Source organism: Paroedura picta, chromosome 10, assembly GCF_049243985.1.
Source record: "Paroedura picta isolate Pp20150507F chromosome 10, Ppicta_v3.0, whole genome shotgun sequence".
Lineage (NCBI taxonomy): Eukaryota > Metazoa > Chordata > Lepidosauria > Squamata > Gekkonidae > Paroedura > Paroedura picta.
Window position 1 is genome coordinate 78,170,172 of NC_135378.1, and position 8,535 is coordinate 78,178,706.

Consider the following 8,535-nt stretch of genomic DNA (forward strand, 5'->3'; position numbering starts at 1 on the left):
TTACCCAACCAAGCAAGTCACCAAGTACCAGCAGAGCAACAGCTTGTTCACACCTCAGGTCAGAAACAGAGCTAAGTATGCCTGTTGTGCCCATCCCAAGGCTTTGAAGATGGGAGGCAGCTGGGCCAGGGGGGTGGAGCTGGGGAAGCCTTATGAAGCCAATGAGGGAGAAGCAAAGGAAGATAGAGGTGGGGGACAAAAGGAGGCTCAGGGCCAGCAGTGGATCTTGAGACTGTACTGAGAGCTGCCTTATCAGAGTGTTGAATCAAGAGACTGATCTTGTTGCATCCATTCTGAGGCTTCTTGGAGGTCTCAATAATGGCAGAGGGTGGTGAGACCTTGCATGAGCTTGGCAAACCTGACCTATTGCTTCAGACCAACACAGTTACCCACCTGAGATTAGGCACAACTTTGAGGGTCCAGAAAGCAGTGAGGAGATGGGAGCTTGCCAAAGGTGCCTGGCAGACCAAAGGTTAAGCACCTTGCTTAATTGGATCTCCTGCAGCTGCAGAGTATTTGGCTTAATTGGCAAGTTACCTGTTAGCAACAGGAATGACTGATTAACTTGTGTCTTTGGTGGCACATTTGTTTGGTGTTTGTTATTATAGATATAAAACTAATTCTTGATCTACAGGTCTTGATCCCCTTTAAAACAAATGTTTAGTGCCTAAACTTTTGATCCTTTCCTTCCTCCAATTTTCCTTCCTCTTTCTCTTTTCCACCCCACTTCTTCTTAGCCATGTTATCCCTTTCATCTCTTCTGATGCCCTTTCTCAATTTACAGCTATGGCTCTTCTACCTCTCTTTCCCCAGGCAAGGCCAGTAGATGTATCATCCTGCCTGAAACCTCAATTCACTCCACTCTCAGAATTTTGGGAGAGGAATTAGGTTTTGTTAACATGCAATGTTACAGCTTGCTTTTAAAGAATAAGCGCTTCTGTTTAGAACATGGCCATTTTTAGTAAAACAAAGAGGCCGGTGTGTCAAGAGATGGATCCCTTTTTTGGTAGTCTGTTATAAATTCAAACAATAGATGAGGCTCAAGAGTAAGCAAAAAATGGTGGAAGTTTTCCGCCTCTCTGGGAAACCAACCTAAGAATAGCTTTAGAGAAAGCAATAAGGAAATGGGAGCTTGCAGACCAAGTTTAAGCACCTTGCTTAATTGGACCCCCTGCAGCTGCAGACCATTCGGCTTAATTGGCAAGTTACCTGGTTAGCAACAGGAATGACTGATCAAGTTACATCATTGGCGATAGGCTTGATTGGTCAACTGGAATCAGGCCAATACAGATCCCTGGGCATAAAGAAAGGTTCTTAAGTTTAGTTTCTGCCTTTTGTGTTACCTCTGACTTTGGGACTCTGCTTGATTCTGGGTGGGTCAGAACATATGTTTGTCTTGGAAGCTCTGTTGGATTCTGTCTTGTGGAGGTAATATCCAAATTGAGGACCGATGCTTGTAAAAGTGCTTAGGTTAACTATTTACATTATTTTATCTTTTCTGTTTTATTGTATATTTCTGCACAATCTTGTAATAAAATGATTTAATAAAATGACACTTATCTGGTATCTTATCAGGGAGCAACCAGAAGCTGGCCTATATGGAGGGGAAAAGGCATGATAGTCTCTGTAGCATGCCCCCCCCCCAAACACACACCTTCCCTTCTCCAAGCATTTTTTAATGGTGTGCTCTGCATTGCAGCGTGATCACAAAGCTACCTTGTCAAAGGGAAAATAAAATCTTCTCTTAAGTGTACATGGTTTTTTTGGGATCAGATAGGCAAAACACAGTCCCGTTTGTGTTTTTTGGAGCTGTGGAATGAAAAGGGAGAGGTGATCAAGCATCTTTCTCCTGATCATCCAGGCATGCATGCCCCTTGTTTTAAAGCCTTCCGTTTACACAACATGAGTTTTGGGCTCCAGTTTCCCATGTGCAGCCTCTCAAGAATCCACTCACACATAAATAAAGTAAAAAAATATATGAATCCCCCCCAAAGGGGGAGGGGAGAATGCTGTATTGTTCTGGTGTTTCTCCATAGCAATGCAGAAGTGTTGGTTTTTATTTAAAATGCATCTGTGTTGTGGCATTATTGCATAGCAACTTGGAAGTGCCTTAAAAAAAAAAAAAGAATCTCCTTGGGGAAGTAGTTCCAGAGTTCTGGTGCCCCAACCAAATATGCCTTTTCCTGGGTTGCAGCCATCCAAACCAGGGTCTCTGATGATTACCGGAGGGTTCAGGCATGTTCATATGGATGAGGGTGGTCCTTAAGGTATATTAGTCGCAAGCCAAATGTGGGCTTTAAAGGCTGGGTCCCATGCATTTCATAGCTATTGTGCCTGGCAAAGCCTGCAGGTTTTCCCAGGATGAAAATAACCATTATCCCTGTACAGACATAGATGCTGATAAAGGTAGAAGGCCAAGAGCCAGTAAAAAGCTTAGTAACCCAATGATTGGGTTAGCAACTACTACAGCTTGGTGTAGTAGTTAGCAGACTTCTAATCTGGCAAGCTGGGTTTGATTCCCCACTCCCCCACATGCAGCCAGCTGAGTGACCTTGGGCTCGCCACAGCACTGATAAACCTGTTCTGATGGAGCAGGAATATCACCTACTTCATAGGGTGTCTGTTGCGGGGAGAGGAAAGGGAAGGTGACCGAAAGCCGCTTTGAGACTCCTTCGGGTAGAGAAAAGCGGCATATAAGAACCAACTCTTCTTCAGTAATATCATGGCTCTCTCAGCCTCACCTCCCTCACAGGGTGTCTGTTGTGGGGAGAGGAAAGGGAAGGCAACTGTAAGCTACTTTGAGACTCCTTTGGGTAGAAAAAGTGTCATATAAGAACCAACTCTTCTTCTTAATAGGAAAGGTAGTCTAAAAACTAGAACAACAAATAGTGAACAAGCAATATTGTGGGCATAGTGATTCCCTCCCGCAGAAAGTTGAAATTGATTCCTCCAGGAAAAGCCGTTTGTTCACACTTGTTTTGTCATTCAAACCCATCATCCTTCCTGGTCTTGCAAGCCCTACCATGGAGCTGCTGGAATTCTTATGCTTTTGCAAGGATGAAGCGAATTTTCTGAGCTGAAGCCCGAACAGCCCCAGTCTCCATCACTGACCACCTGGCCCAGCACAGAGCAGCTGAGAATTTCGCTTCACCGAAAAACTCATTACCTGAAGTTCCAAGGGAAGGTCTGAACACTGGCAGATCAAAGCGTTCGTCGATGAATGATTTGTTTATCTCCTGCCATTTTTCGCCCCTGGGGAGTTCCCCCGGCATCGTTTTTGAGCATGCAACTTTGCATAAGCCTTAGTAATCTGACAACTTCGGGAACTTAAAAATCATATTTCATAAATATTCAAGGGACGTTGCCGATTTCAAACAAAAGCCTTGAACACCTGTCAGCTAAATTGTTCAAAAGACAATAAAATGCTGTTAAAAGAAGAACCGGGTTCCATTAGCCCCTATTTGTTGTGTGGATAAACTAATGACGTTGGCTTCCAACAATGACTTTGCCATCATCTCCAGATTAGAGGCCCCCACCCTTAACCATGACACCAATTGTCTGCCCCCCCCCCTCCTTTCTCTGGCTATGACAAAAAAAAAATCTACCAACAAGGATTCTTGCCCCTTATGTGGAACATTTACTTAAGGGGCGAGAATCCTTGTCCCCCTGCCCACTATCTCCTCTCAGACACACACACCCAGACTCCCCCCCACCAATGCCCACTACATTTCCCTCCTTACCTTTGGGGCTCATGAGTGCCACAGCAGGGCCAGCCTCCACGAGCAGTGCCTCTGTGGCTGGCCCAGCTTCTGTGGATGCTGCCACTGAGGCCTGCCTGCCTGCTGCTGCTGCCTCCGCCAGTCTTCCGAGGCTGCTCCCACCCTCTGGAGTACTGGGCCTCACTGCTATGGTGCTGCATCCATCTATTGGTGTCATGTCCATCATCATTTCCATCATAGGGACCACGCCAGTAGATGTCTCACATCAACAAGGCTTCCTGTGTGGATATGTTTGGCCTGCTGCTCGCAATTCTGTCTTCTCAAATTCAGAATACCTCAGCTGCCGTCCATTACTAAGGTAACCTAACCACTCCATCTTCAAGCTACATAATGGCCATGATTTACAGATGAGAATTAGAAGGGTTTTTTTTTTTTGGGGGGGGGGGATGAGCCTCTTTTGAGAGGTGACTGTAGGCCCCACTTAGATGTGTCCCTCTTTCATGGTGATGATAGCAAGCCTGCATTTGAATTATGTGCATTCGAAGCTCCCTTTGTTGAAGAAGGTTACCGCCGGCATAACCACGTGCTTCCGTCAATTGCTAGTCAGTCACAGTATACGGTGTCAAGTGTCCATGGAAAACGTTAATCAAACACCTTCTAGCAAAGAGGATCAGAAACTCAAACCAGATGAGAGATTTTATGTATGAAGCTCTCAGAGGGGTCCCCTCCCTTTCTTCTAATAGCTGACGTTTGAGGCTCCCGTTTTGATGAAGAGCATGCTGGGAAGGAAGAGGTCAGAGGTGCTTCTTTCCCAAAACTGGGGAGTCTGTATGTTGGCCCTGATGGGGCAGGTGGCACCCCTATGGTGCCATTTTAGGTTGGGAAATGTGTGAGTAGGCATAAATCTCCTTCCTCCCTGTGGTAAATCGGTGTGGTGAAAAGAGCCGTTAAGTCATAACTGACTAATGGCAACCTTGTAGAGCAGCCTTCATCAACTGATTTACCTTTGAGAAACCCCATTCTTCAGCCTTCAAGAAACCCCAGAAGAGGAGCGATTGTGCAGAATATGCTTGGGAAGCACCCAGACCCCCCCCCCTTTCCCACCCCCTCCAGGCCCATCATTGGCCATGGGGGACATGTTGATATGACCATATATAGTCATATCTATGACCATCTACGATCATTTCACCTGATAAATGTTTAACAAATCCCCCGAATATATTTAAAATTAATTCAGGAAAGCCTTCCAAGGCCGTCAAAATGCCCCAGGGTTTCACAGAACCCTGGTTGAGAAAGCCTGATGTGGGGTTTTCAAGACAAGAGACGTCCAGAGTTGGTTTGCCATTATCTGCTTCTGCATAGAAGCCTTGGACTTCTTTTTTTTTGGGGGGGGGGAGTCCTCCCATCTAAGTACTTCCCAGTGCCCACCTCTTTAGCTTCCAATATCCAATGAGATTGGCCTATCCTGAGACATCTAGATCAAGGCGTGGTAAATTAGGGCCCAGTATTGTTTTCTTTAATTGCCAGGAGAGCAATGTCATCTTCTAGTTTCTTCTTTGGATTTATTATTGGGTTTATGGACCATCTCCTCCCTGGGTAGACTCAGGGCGGTTTACAATGTGATAAAAATCCCTGGTTGAGTCCGGGCACATTTTTGGGAGGCCAGGGACTGACCACACTTGATCAGAACGCTCTTCGCTCTTGGGAGAAGTGGTCCCTCAGATATGCATGGCCCTGGTTCTTTGCCATATCTGTTCCACATAATACATTTCTGGTAAGAGCTTGGAGGAGGAGCTGGTCTCATGGCTTAACACCCACTCAGGGCAGTTTTGGGTGGTTTCACAACGTTAAAATTCAGTTTTAAATGCAATCATACAATACATACCCCATGCTCCGTTTTCCCATTGCTTCTCCATGTATGCAGTGGTGGGATGTTCTAGAGAAGGAAGGAAAGAGCCCCTTTTGATTTTATTTACTTGTCCTAGCCTCCACCATAAGCCTGGTGGAATAGTTTCATTTTACAAGCCCTACAGAAATTAAGTACTTCCTTGTTATGACACCTGCAACAATTTCCATTTCTATCCAACTATTTAGGGCAAATGTAAACAACAGACCTAATCTGATTTAACAGTCATTCTATCTTCATATGAAATCCTGGAGATTTTAGCTCTGTGACACAGATATGGGAATCTGGAGATTTAGGAGGTGCAGCCTGAGCAGAGCAGGGTTTGGGATGGGAAGGAAGCTCAATGAGGTATAAAACTATAAAGTTCCCCTTCCAAGGGGACTATTTTATCAGGATGAACTGATCTCTGTCACCTAGAGGTCAGTTATAATAGCGGGCAATCTCCCTGAAGGCTGGCAACCCTAGTTCTATATGGTTTTAAAGCTAAAGAAAGGAAAAATCTGGGACATTAAAAGCTCAGGGCTGTTCTGTTACCAGAGAATAGGTTTCTCAGTTTGGTTTAAGAAACCAGAAAAATAGTGATCCATGCTAAAACAAAACAAAATCAGAGTCCAATGGCACCTTTAAGGCCAAAAAAGATTTATTCAAGGCTTCTTTTGAGATCTTGCTAGTTTTCAAGCTCATAGTCTGAGGACGAGTGCTTGCACTCGAAAGCTCACACCTTGAATAAATCAGACTAACATGGCTACCCACTTGAAGTGATCCACGCTGTTTGCTTTTCACCGTATTACCCTACCAGAAGTGATAGCCTTTACATGTACAGCAAAAGCACACAGAGGAAACCACTTTCTCTGGATTGCAGGGCAAGAATCTCACATGTAAGGCTACCCTTGCCTTTCTCCTCTTGCGTGAGGAGATTTTGTTGCTGATAAGAGGAGCATTCAAGCACAAGCTTTCCCTTGCTTGCCATCTGAAGTGCTACAATCCACGGCTACCGTCCGAAATATATGCTGCACCTGGTAAGGTGGGCTTATGGAAATGTGACTTTGGGAGCCAATGAATAGGAGGGAAATTTTAGCTAGTACACTAGCCGGTGCTTGCCTGCCAAGGAAAAATCGTGTCTGAAAATATACTCCTCTTTAGCCATTAATTGATCTTTTCATCTCTAGCGCTAACAGAGTCCTTTGGGTTGCAAGGGTGTCCATTCCTCCTTGAACACTAGGTTCAATTTCAGGGGACTTCATATGAAGCAAAACATCACCAGGGCCCTTTGTACAAAATTCCTAGACAGAGAATGCTGAGTTACTATAACAACACAGCCATAGCGTGTCACCTTCATGGTGACGTGTGTCAGCTCTTCCATGATTATAACCCTCATTTTCCAGAGGTTAATAACTTTGTAAAAATCTGCAGCCGACTAAAGCTACACACAAGGACTCACATGAAGCAGAGATGGTCCCTCCCCCCCCCACACACACACACACAGAGACACACACATCATACAGATATGGCTGATTGCCCTCAAAGGTCATAGAATCATAGAGTTGGAAGGGACCTCCTGGGTCATCTAGTCCAACCTCCTGCACTATGCAGGACACTAATATCTCTATCGCTCATCTACTGTAACCTGCCACCCCTTTGAGACTTCACAGAATCAGCCTCTCTGTCAGATGGCTCTCCAGCCTCTGTTTAAAAATTTCCCAAGATGGAGAACCCACCACCTCCCGAGGAAGCCTGTTCCACTGAGAAACCGCTCAAACTGTCAGGAACTTCTTCCTGATGTTTAGACGGAATTTCTTTTGAATTAATTTCATCCCATTGGTTCTGATCTGTCCCTCTGAGGCAAGAGAGAACAAATCTGCTCCATCCTCTATATCAGGGGCAGTCAACCTGTGGTCCTCCAGATGTCCATGGACTACAATTCCCATGAGCCCTCTATATGGCACCCTTTTAAATACTTGAAGAGGGTTATCAAATCCCCTCTCAGTCGCCTCCTCTCTTGGCTAAACAGACCAAACTCCCCCAGCCTTTCTTCATATGTCTTGGTCTCCAAACCCCTCACCAACTTTGTTGCCCTCCTCTGGACACGCTCCAGTTTGTCTACATCCTTCTTCAACCGGGGTGCCCAAAAGTGAACAAACTACTTCAAATGAGGCCGAACGAGAGCAGAGTAAAGCGGTACCATCACCTCCCATGATCTGGACAGGATACTCCATTTGGTACAGCCCAAAATCCCCTTTGTCTTTTTAGCCACTGAGTCACACTGCTGACTCATGTTCAATGTGTGGTCTACTAAGACTCCTAGATCCTTTTCTCACATGCTACTGCCGAGACAAGTCTCCCCCATCCTACATTGGTGTATTTGGTTTTTCCTTCCCAAATGCAGAACTTTACACTTGTCCCTATTGAACTTTATTTTATTCAGTTTAGCCCACTTCACAAGCTCCCTGTTTAACATGCATGTGTGAATCCTGTGACTCTCAGGAGCTCCTCCCCTGCTGCAAATCTTGTTTGTCTTGCTTTTTTCTACTGCTCTCAAAAACAATATTATATTCCAGAAAATATAGAACATTTTAGGGAGGAGGGGAGGAGAATAATTTGGGCAAAGGTTGCCATATTTTCCCCCAGAGACAGTACTCATGTATTTAGATGCTCTGTATCAGTTTGGGTCAGTTCTCTTGTTTTCCTTCCTAAGATCTTACATAGTGGATACCCTTCAACTGTGTGAAGATCCTTCCTTAGTTCTAGGTATTTTTCTCCCTTCTTTTTGGAAGGGCAGTTGAATTTCCAAGTGGTTTCCCATCATGGCTAGTGTAGGGAGTTTTAATTCCCAGTATAACAATGGACAAGCCCTATCCAGGTACATGAACTAAGAGAGAACTCTCAGGAAATCCTTCCCCCACACTCGAA

At 45.0% G+C, this 8,535-nt stretch overlaps 1 protein-coding gene across 2 annotated transcripts in view; it reads right to left on the reverse strand.

Moving 5' to 3' along the window:
* The window catches only part of ARHGAP24 (Rho GTPase activating protein 24), a 361,634-nt gene extending 361,537 nt beyond the window's left edge, over positions 1-97 (reverse strand). Inside the window, exon 1 of one of the 2 annotated variants that reach the window (XM_077300990.1) lies at positions 5-97. The gene's annotated coding sequence lies outside the window, so the exon portion shown is untranslated. The remainder of the gene's footprint in view (positions 1-4) is intronic. The other variant, XM_077300988.1, reaches the window with a different exon arrangement.
* Between the last annotated feature and the right edge of the window lie 8,438 nt (positions 98-8,535).